Raw genomic sequence first — 9,313 nt, 5'->3', positions numbered from 1 at the left:
AATGTCCTGCCATTTTTTTTATCATATGGATGGCTGTAGTCTCCTTAGGTGGAGAGATAATTTTCCATCCATAACTTCAGAGAACTACAACTAAGGGTGATCATACTGCAGCACATTTGCACAAAAGAGAATCATTGCTCCAACGTAAAATACATGTCTATGAAATATAATGCAAACAACAATGTAAATGGATTAACATGTATGAAAAATAGAATTAACATTATCCCAAAGCCAGTTAGTTCACATTAAAATCTACTTCTACTTCGGGAAAATAAAAGCAACCAAATTTGCAGTGGGAACCATAAAGACAGCGCCTAAAATAAATCTAAAGAAAAAGTGGAATTTCAAAAAATTCCACCTCTGACCCAAAGTTATGTAGACTAGCTAAATGATAATCCAAAGCATGGTGACAATTTCCCTTTCCTTCATGTCCTGCAGGAGAACAAATGAATACTCATATTCCATACCTGGGACAAAACTTCTGTGTCATATGTTGTGTTGCTTGCTAGCACTTCTATTTTCATGCCTTTAGTATCCTATAGGTAAGCTGCAAAATCCTTGCCGGTGACAAAAAAAAAATAAAATGAAAACAAAATTTGCAACACATACAGCAGTGGTACAGGCAGGACACTGCTACAGACAAAATATAAGACAAACCGCAGAGATGCATACCATAAAAGGGCCCAGTGGCCTAATGGATAAGGCATCAGCCTCCAGAGCTGGGGATTGTGGGTTCAAGTCCCACCTGGGTCGATAATTCTTTACCTTTAAAAATTAAACAATTCCATCATAATGCTAAATCAGTTCTAACATTCTTCCAAAAGCTGCATTTCAACTTGAATGAACTATGCAACAACACTCTTTATGCCAATCTCCTTTTCTTTCTGTACAAGAATTGCACTTTTCTACATTATTGGCATGAATTCAGGTATTCCTACTATTCCAGTTTCCTTCTCATAAGTTTCTTCACTTTTCTTCCTACCTTCCACACTCATTCTGGCTGGCATCCTGCACTCCAGCATATCTTCTTCATAACTGTGTATTGTACCAGACCAGTCACACTAGACAAAGGACAATGCTTCCTTTTGCAAAGCTGCATTAAACAACTACTCTCTGCATTACTTGCATATAATTTGCTTCATCACATATACAGATTTTGATTTAGAACTGATTTCATACAAAGAGAAGAATTCTTTCAGTAAGCCTTGACATCTCCTACCGACGCCCAACTGGTAATGGACTGGAAGCATCCATGTTCCTTCCTAAGAACTTCTTTAATGTCAGATGTCCAGGTAATACTTGGACACAGTTTACCAGCTGACAAGTTATTATGAAAATGTTATTCTTTACATAACTACGCTACAAAATCTAAACAGATATATTACTATTTAAAGATAGGCCATTTGACTGCTAGTTATTTGGAATATGTAACACACCCATTGCAAAGACACTTAAACTCAATTTTTTTTAGTTATATTTTCATGTTTTGGAACAGTGAAAAATCAATATTCACAAGTGCTCACTTTCACAAAGTGAAGGGCCTATTTCATCTGGCTACGTTGTGAGTTTAGCACCAAGTATTAATGCAAATTAAGGTAATGGAACTAAATTTCAACTCAGACAAATGCATTTCATTTATGGAGTTTCATACAATCCGAAAGTACTCTGCCATTCCTTTAATAATTTTCTTCTCAGTATGCGGCCTCAATACTCCTTTTGCTATTCAGCATCAGATATAAAGTCAGGATATATAATTTATCTTCACTATACTTTCCTACTTCTTTGTAAAATCAACGGACATGAGGGCTTTCAATTCCAAGATGAAGTTTCCTTTAACTGCATTGTTATTACAAACATCGGATTCAACAACACCAACCTTTCCGCCTGCTACCATTATGGCAATATCAGTCTCATGCATATTTCTCATTACATCTGGCCAGATGAACAAAGCCAAAGATGTACTTTAAGAAATTGTCCTGCATCTGTGCTACTTCATAAGGAAACTTAGCTTCACTGGCATTACAAATTGGTTAGGCAGTCTGTAAAACTCACAGGGAGATCAGAACATAACAGATCTCCCCTCATCTAGAACGTGGACACAGATAATATTCTGTGCAATCACTGAAGTTTCAAAATTAATTTTGCTTAAGATCCTTTCTGTCATTAAATGGTCAGTATGATATGGCATCCTGTGTGTCTATCAATGGAAGAATCATCGTAAAATTTACAATCACAAATATTGCACAACGCTATCTAAACGCAGCAGCCAATGCATGCCATATGATGCAACCTCTTATAAAGCATTTGCATAATATAAACAATACCTGGACACAGTTCAGCATATTCTAACTTATTCCTTTTGGTACCTCTGAGAATAACCAGTATTGTTCTATTTTCATATCATTCTGCTGCCAGACATCACTTCCCACATATTGCATAGTGCTACAAAACTGAAAGGTTTGCTTTCTACAGCTGTAATACGGCATTCAGAATGAAAACTCGAAAGTAGCCAAAGCCTTTAGAAGTGCTTTCTGACTCATCCTTTCAACTCTGCTACATTTTACACAAGGAAAAGCAGCTGGTGGGGATATGCTGCATACAGCCACATGCAAATGGGGATGACTATTCCAGGTATTAAGTTCTGCAGGAGGAAAATCAGATCACAGCAAGTGAAAATGAAACCACTGCATCTTTTGAGCCAATAAATTAATTCAGAGCAAATTAATTTAAATATACTGAAATATTATATCAGTGTCTAATGGTGATGGGTGACTGACTGCACAACCTAGCAGCATACTAACATCAAGCATCATCCAAAGCCTTTTTCCTTGTAACAAATTGTGAGCTGAGAGACAGCCAAAAGTGATAGACCTGCTTCCAAGGTTTAACCCTCACAAGATACATAGTAGAAAGGAAGAAACATCAAATCTAGACTATAAATTCCTTTGGAGACAATGTCAAATGTAACGCCCCCCATTGGGGAACATAATACAGAGATTTCGAAAAATCTTCTCTCACGCTAATAAGAAAGTTAGCACAACCTTGCTCTAGAAGAAAATTCTACATCTTCCCATATCCATCTGTGAAGAACTGAGAGGAATATTTTATCAATCGTGCTGCCATCAATCAGGAGTTCTAAATTGCAACAAGTCAAGAGAGTGCACTGACACCAAATCAATCAGGTCATGACTGGAAGAAAATTCTAACCCCAAGATATGCACACAGCAAGCGTGATGCCTCCCTGTGTATCAGAAATTTTCATCACATTCTAATCTTAAATTCCTCTGAAGTGTTAATGTACCTCAGGTTCAAAAAATATGATTCTCATTTGTACCGGGTAAGAGAATGTGCTGCCATTTTTTTTATCATATGGATGGCTGTAGTCTCCTTAGGTGGAGAGATAATTTTCCATCCATAACTTCAGAGAACTACAACTAAGGGTGATCATACTGCAGCACATTTGCACAAAAGAGAATCATTGCTCCAACGTAAAATACATGTCTATGAAATATAATGCAAACAACAATGTAAATGGATTAACATGTATGAAAAATAGAATTAACATTATCCCAAAGCCAGTTAGTTCACATTAAAATCTACTTCTACTGGGAAAATAAAAGCAACCAAATTTGCAGTGGGAACCATAAAGACAGCGTCTAAAATAAATCTAAAGAAAAAGTGGAATTTCAAAAAATTCCACCTCTGACCCAAAGTTATGTAGACTAGCTAAATGATAATCCAAAGCATGGTGACAATTTCCCCTTTCCTTCATGTCCTGCAGGAGAACAAATGAATACTCATATTCCATACCTGGGACAAAACTTCTGTGTCATATGTTGTGTTGCTTGCTAGCACTTCTATTTTCATGCCTTTAGTATCCTATAGGTAAGCTGCAAAATCCTTGCCGGTGACAAAAAAAAAAAATAAAATGAAAACAAAAATTTGCAACACATACAGCAGTGGTACAGGCAGGACACTGCTACAGACAAAATATAAGACAAACCGCAGAGATGCATACCATAAAAGGGCCCAGTGGCCTAATGGATAAGGCATCAGCCTCCGGAGCTGGGGATTGTGGGTTCAAGTCCCACCTGGGTCGATAATTCTTTACCTTTAAAAATTAAACAATTCCATCATAATGCTAAATCAGTTCTAACATTCTTCCAAAAGCTGCATTTCAACTTGAATGAACTATGCAACAACACTCTTTATGCCAATCTCCTTTTCTTTCTGTACAAGAATTGCACTTTTCTACATTATTGGCATGAATTCAGGTATTCCTACTATTCCAGTTTCCTTCTCATAAGTTTCTTCACTTTTCTTCCTACCTTCCACACTCATTCTGGCTGGCATCCTGCACTCCAGCATATCTTCTTCATAACTGTGTATTGTACCAGACCAGTCACACTAGACAAAGGACAATGCTTCCTTTTGCAAAGCTGCATTAAACAACTACTCTCTGCATTACTTGCATATAATTTGCTTCATCACATATACAGATTTTGATTTAGAACTGATTTCATACAAAGAGAAGAATTCTTTCAGTAAGCCTTGACATCTCCTACCGACGCCCAACTGGTAATGGACTGGAAGCATCCATGTTCCTTCCTAAGAACTTCTTTAATGTCAGATGTCCAGGTAATACTTGGACACAGTTTACCAGCTGACAAGTTATTATGAAAATGTTATTCTTTACATAACTACGCTACAAAATCTAAACAGATATATTACTATTTAAAGATAGGCCATTTGACTGCTAGTTATTTGGAATATGTAACACACCCATTGCAAAGACACTTAAACTCAATTATTTTTAGTTATATTTTCATGTTTTGGAACAGTGAAAAATCAATATTCACAAGTGCTCACTTTCACAAAGTGAAGGGCCTATTTCATCTGGCTACGCTGTGAGTTTAGCACCAAGTATTAATGCAAATTAAGGTAATGGAACTAAATTTCAACTCAGACAAATGCATTTCATTTATGGAGTTTCATACAATCCGAAAGTACTCTGCCATTCCTTTAATAATTTTCTTCTCAGTATGCGGCCTCAATACTCCTTTTGCTATTCAGCATCAGATATAAAGTCGGGATATATAATTTATCTTCACTATACTTTCCTACTTTGTAAAATCAACGGACATGAGGGCTTTCAATTCCAAGATGAAGTTTCCTTTAACTGCATTGTTATTACAAACATCGGATTCAACAACACCAACCTTTCCGCCTGCTACCATTATGGCAATATCAGTCTCATGCATATTTCTCATTACATCTGGCCAGATGAACAAAGCCAAAGATGTACTTTAAGAAATTGTCCTGCATCTGTGCTACTTCATAAGGAAACTTAGCTTCACTGGCATTGCAAATTGGTTAGGCAGTCTGTAAAACTCACAGGGAGATCAGAACATAACAGATCTCCCCTCATCTAGAACGTGGACACAGATAATATTCTGTGCAATCACTGAAGTTTCAAAATTAATTTTGCTTAAGATCCTTTCTGTCATTAAATGGTCAGTATGATATGGCATCCTGTGTGTCTATCAATGGAAGAATCATCGTAAAATTTACAATCACAAATATTGCACAACGCTATCTAAACGTGCAGCAGCCAATGCATGCCATATGATGCAACCTCTTATAAAGCATTTGCATAATATAAACAATACCTGGACACAGTTCAGCATATTCTAACTTATTCCTTTTGGTACCTCTGAGAATAACCAGTATTGTTCTATTTTCATATCATTCTGCTGCCAGACATCACTTCCCACATATTGCATAGTGCTACAAAACTGAAAGGTTTGCTTTCTACAGCTGTAATACGGCATTCAGAATGAAAACTCGATGAAGTAGCCAAAGCCTTTAGAAGTGCTTTCTGACTCATCCTTTCAACTCTGCTACATTTTACACAAGGAAAAGCAGCTGGTGGGGATATGCTGCATACAGCCACATGCAAATGGGGATGACTATTCCAGGTATTAAGTTCTGCAGGAGGAAAATCAGATCACAGCAAGTGAAAATGAAACCACTGCATCTTTTGAGCCAATAAATTAATTCAGAGCAAATTAATTTAAATATACTGAAATATTATATCAGTGTCTAATGGTGATGGGTGACTGACTGCACAACCTAGCAGCATACTAACATCAAGCATCATCCAAAGCCTTTTTCCTTGTAACAAATTGTGAGCTGAGAGACAGCCAAAAGTGATAGACCTGCTTCCAAGGTTTAACCCTCACAAGATACATAGTAGAAAGGAAGAAACATCAAATCTAGACTATAAATTCCTTTGGAGACAATGTCAAATGTAACGTCCCCATTGGGGAACATAATACAGAGATTTCGAAATCTTCTCTCACGCTTAATAAGAAAGTTAGCACAACCTTGCTCTAGAAGAAAATTCAACATCATCCCATATCCATCTGTGAAGAACTGAGAGGAATATTTTATCAATCGTATGCCATCAATCAGGAGTTCTAAATTGCAACAAGTCAAGAGAGTGCACTGACACCAAATCAATCAGGTCATGACTGGAAGAAAATTCTAACCCCAAGATATGCACACAGCAAGCGTGATGCCTCCCTGTGTATCAGAAATTTTCATCACATTCTAATCTTAAATTCCCTCTGAAGTGTTAATGTACCTCAGGTTCAAAAAATATGATCCTCATTTGTACCGGGTAAGAGAATGTCCTGCCATTTTTTTTTATCATATGGATGGCTGTAGTCTCCTTAGGTGGAGAGATAATTTTCCATCCATAACTTCAGAGAACTACAACTAAGGGTGATCATACTGCAGCACATTTGCACAAAAGAGAATCATTGCTCCAACGTAAAATACATGTCTATGAAATATAATGCAAACAACAATGTAAATGGATTAACATGTATGAAAAATAGAATTAACATTATCCCAAAGCCAGTTAGTTCACATTAAAATCTACTTACTGGGAAAATAAAAGCAACCAAATTTGCAGTGGGAACCATAAAGACAGCGCCTAAAATAAATCTGAAGAAAAAGTGGAATTTCAAAAAATTCCACCTCTGACCCAAAGTTATGTAGACTAGCTAAATGATAATCCAAAGCATGGTGACAATTTCCCCTTTCCTTCATGTCCTGCAGGAGAACAAATGAATACTCATATTCCATACCTGGGACAAAACTTCTGTGTCATATGTTTTGTTGCTTGCTAGCACTTCTATTTTCATGCCTTTAGTATCCTATAGGTAAGCTGCAAAATCCTTGCCGGTGACAAAAAAAAAATAAAATGAAAACAAAAATTTGCAACACATACAGCAGTGGTACAGGCAGGACACTGCTACAGACAAAATATAAGACAAACCGCAGAGATGCATACCATAAAAGGGCCCAGTGGCCTAATGGATAAGGCATCAGCCACCAGAGGTCGGGATTGTGGGTTCAAGTCCCACCTGGGTCGATAATTCTTTACCTTTAAAAATTAAACAATTCCATCATAATGCTAAATCAGTTCTAACATTCTTCCAAAAGCTGCATTTCAACTTGAATGAACTATGCAACAACACTCTTTATGCCAATCTCCTTTTCTTTCTGTACAAGAATTGCACTTTTCTACATTATTGGCATGAATTCAGGTATTCCTACTATTCCAGTTTCCTTCTCATAAGTTTCTTCACTTTTCTTCCTACCTTCCACACTCATTCTGGCTGGCATCCTGCACTCCAGCATATCTTCTTCATAACTGTGTATTGTACCAGACCAGTCACACTAGACAAAGGACAATGCTTCCTTATGCAAAGCTGCATTAAACAACTACTCTCTGCATTACTTGCATATAATTTGCTTCATCACATATACAGATTTTGATTTAGAACTGATTTCATACAAAGAGAAGAATTCTTTCAGTAAGCCTTGACATCTCCTACCGACGCCCAACTGGTAATGGACTGGAAGCATCCATGTTCCTTCCTAAGAACTTCTTTAATGTCAGATGTCCAGGTAATACTTGGACACAGTTTACCAGCTGACAAGTTCTTATGAAAATGTTATTCTTTACATAACTACGCTACAAAAATCTAAACAGATATATTACTATTTAAAGATAGGCCATTTGACTGCTAGTTATTTGGAATATGTAACACACCCATTGCAAAGACACTTAAACTCAATTTTTTTTAGTTATATTTTCATGTTTTGGAACAGTGAAAAATCAATATTCACAAGTGCTCACTTTCACAAAGTGAAGGGCCTATTTCATCTGGCTACATTGTGAGTTTAGCACCAAGTATTAATGCAAATTAAGGTAATGGAACTAAATTTCAACTCAGACAAATGCATTTCATTTATGGAGTTTCATACAATCCGAAAGTACTCTGCCATTCCTTTAATAATTTTCTTCTCAGTATGCGGCCTCAATACTCCTTTTGCTATTCAGCATCAGATATAAAGTCGGATATATAATTTATCTTCACTATACTTTCCTTACTTTGTAAAATCAACGGACATGAGGGCTTTCAATTCCAAGATGAAGTTTCCTTTAACTGCATTGTTATTACAAACATCGGATTCAACCACACCTCGAACCTTTCCGCCTCGCTACCATTATGGTAATATCAGTGCTCTATGCATTATTTCATTACATCTGGCCAGATGAACAAAAGCTGAAAGATGTACTTTTAAGAAATTGTCCTGCATCTGTGCTACTTCATAAGGGAAACTTAGCTTCACTGGTACTTACAAATTGGTTAGGCAGTTCTGTAAACTCACAGGGCAGATCAGAACATAACAGGATCTCCCTCATCTAGAACGTCATGGGACACAGAGCAATATTCTGTGCAATACTGAAGTTTCAAAATTAATTTTGCTTAAGATCCTTTCTGTCATTAAATGGTCAGTATGATATGGCATCCCGTGTACTATCAATGGAAGAATCATCGTAAAATTTACAATCACAAATATTGTACAACGCTATCTAAACGCAGCAGCCAATGCATGCCATATGATGCAAACTTAAAGCATTTGCATATAAACAATACCTGGACAGTTCAGCATATTCTAACTTCTATTCCTTTTGGTACCTCTGAGAATAACCAGTATTGTTCTATTTTCATATCATTCTGCTGCTAGACATCACTTCCCCATATTGTATATAGTGCTACAAAACTGAAAGGTTTGCTTTCTACAGCTGTACACGGCATTCAGAATGAAAACTCGGAAAGTAGCCAAAGCCTTTAGAAGTGCTTTCTGACTCATCCTTTCAACTCTGCTACATTTTACACAAGGAAAAGCCGGTGGTGGGGATATGCTGCATACAGCCACATGCAAATGGGGA

General features: G+C 36.9%; 2 non-coding genes across 2 annotated transcripts; both read left to right on the top strand.

The window, feature by feature from the left end:
• Positions 1-680: 680 nt before the first annotated feature.
• TRNAW-CCA lies at positions 681-753 on the top strand. The gene has a single exon. It is a non-coding gene; the product is annotated as a tRNA-Trp (tRNA).
• Positions 754-4,026: 3,273 nt separating this feature from the next.
• On the top strand, positions 4,027-4,099 carry TRNAR-CCG. The gene has a single exon. It is a non-coding gene; the product is annotated as a tRNA-Arg (tRNA).
• Positions 4,100-9,313: the final 5,214 nt, after the last annotated feature.

Source organism: Protopterus annectens, unplaced genomic scaffold (genome assembly GCF_019279795.1).
Source record: "Protopterus annectens isolate FY-2018-M unplaced genomic scaffold, PAN1.0 ctg60978_obj.part0, whole genome shotgun sequence".
NCBI lineage: Eukaryota > Metazoa > Chordata > Ceratodontiformes > Protopteridae > Protopterus > Protopterus annectens.
This window is presented reverse-complemented; position numbering and strand designations above follow the sequence as displayed.